The sequence below is a fragment of the Chinchilla lanigera genome, unplaced genomic scaffold, assembly GCF_000276665.1.
Source record: "Chinchilla lanigera isolate Chin_1 unplaced genomic scaffold, ChiLan1.0 scaffold00006, whole genome shotgun sequence".
NCBI lineage: Eukaryota > Metazoa > Chordata > Mammalia > Rodentia > Chinchillidae > Chinchilla > Chinchilla lanigera.
The window spans coordinates 29,619,679-29,621,809 of NW_004955407.1; the positions used below are offsets into that span (position 1 = coordinate 29,619,679).

The 2,131-nt window shown below is 39.9% G+C and overlaps 1 pseudogene; it reads left to right on the forward strand.

The window, feature by feature from the left end:
* The first annotated feature begins 275 nt into the window (after positions 1–275).
* On the forward strand, positions 276–1,847 carry LOC102029047 (annotated as a pseudogene).
* The last annotated feature ends 284 nt before the right edge of the window (positions 1,848–2,131 follow it).

Consider the following 2,131-nt stretch of genomic DNA (forward strand, 5'->3'; position numbering starts at 1 on the left):
ATTCAACTAAGACACACACTGATTATTTCCAAATACTTAAGCATCTATTCTGTATTAAAGAATTCAACTAGTCCTAGATGGTCAATGGATGGTTTATAAAGGAATTTATATTTCTCTTAACATAAAAATGAACTTTTGCTGATGGAATTCTCTGACAAGTGAAAGAATACACAAAGGGGTGATACAATTGTAATTACATATGTAAGGTTAATAAAATGGGCACACTTTTAGAGAGCACCCAGTCCACAACCACTTTCTGTCTTTGTCTCATTACCATGTCCACCAGTGAGAATGCTAATTCACCAGCTGCCCAGATGAACAGGTTCAAGAACAAGGGAAAAGACAGTACAGAAACAAGACAAGGATGAATAGAAATTAACGTGGAGCTGAGGAAAGCTAAGAAGGAGAAATGGAAGCTCATTTCCTGATGATGCTACTGCACCACTCCAGGAAAACAGTGATAACCAAGGCACTGTGAATTGGATTGTTGATGACATTGTCAAAAGCATACATAAACAGCAATAATCTGGAAAGCCAGCTGCAAGCTACTCAAGCTGCTAGGAAACTGCTTTCTCAGGAAAGATAGCCCCTCACGGACCACATAGTCTGGGCTGGTTTGATTCCAAACTTTGTTTCCTTCATGAGTACAGCTGACTGTAGTCCCATTCAGTTTGTGTGTGCTTGAGCACTCACTAACATTGCTTCCGGGTCAGCAGAACAGACCAAGGCTGTGGTGGACAGAGGTGTTACCCCAGCACTTATTTCTCCCTTGGCGTCTCCCCATGCTTACATCAGTGACAAGCTGTCTGGGCTGTAGGAAACATTGCAGATGATGATTCAGTTTTCTGAGCCTTGGTTGTCAAAATAATGTAACTGACCCACTCTTGGATTTTCTGGCAGTTCCTGATATATCATCTTTAGCAGGAGATTATTTACATAATCTTACCTGGACACTTTCAAACCTGTGCTGCAGCAACTATCCTGTACCCCTGTTAGATGCTGTTGAGCAGATTCTTCCTACTTTGGTTCATCTCCTGTATCACAATGATCTAGAAGTATTAGCAGATACCTGTTGGGCTATTTCTTACGTTATTGATGGTCCAAATGAATGCATTGAAATGGTTGTAAAAACGGAAGTTATGCCCCATCTGGTGAAGCTTCCAGGTTCAAAAGAATTTCCTACTATGACTCCTATGCCAAGAGCCATAGGGAATATTGTCACTGGAATGGAGGAACAGACTCTGATTGTGATAGATTCAGGAGCACTTCCTGTCCTTCCCAGCCTGCTCACTCACCCCAAAACTAATATTCAAAAAGAAGCCACATGGACAACATCAGACATCACAGCTGGCCAGCAGGAGCAGATACAGCAAGTTCTAAACCATGGATTAGTCCCATTCCTCATCAGTGTTCTCTCTAAAGCAGACTTTAAGACACAAAAGGAAGCTGTTTGTGCCATGACCAACTATATAAGCAGTGGGACAGTTGAACAGATTGTATGCCTTGTCCATTGTGGTATAATAGAACCAGTGATGAACCTCTTAACTGTGAAAGATACAAAAAGTATTCTTGTTACTCTGGATGTCATTTCTAATATCTTTCAGGCTGCTGAGAAAGTAGGTGAAACTGAGAAGCTTAATAAAATGATCAAAGAATGTGGAGGCTAGGTCAAGATTGAAGCTCTGCAGAACTATGAAAATGAGTCTGTGTACAAGGCCTCAGTAAACTTGTATGAGGTGTAGTTCTCAGTAGAGAAAGAACAAGATCAAAATGTTGTGCCAGAAACTAGTTCTGAAAGCTATGCCTTCCAAGTTCAAGATGGGGCTCTTGGTACCTATAACTTCTAGGGGTACAGCTGAGGGAGGCATCAGTTTTGTTGTGTACTATGTCTGGTATGTTTGTCTGTTTCTCTACTAAGAACTCTTTTTTTAAAATGTGGTTTGTCATCGTAGCACTCTTTTACAATGAAACTACACTTCAATAGTTCCAAACTGTGCATATTGTATGAAGCTTATCCTCTGAAGGGGTTTCTTATTTCTATGTGGAATTTCATATTTTGCAATGTTTTGTAAAGAAAGATTACATTACAAAGAAAAGATTAATAAAATTCTAACTATGCTTGTGTTGTCTT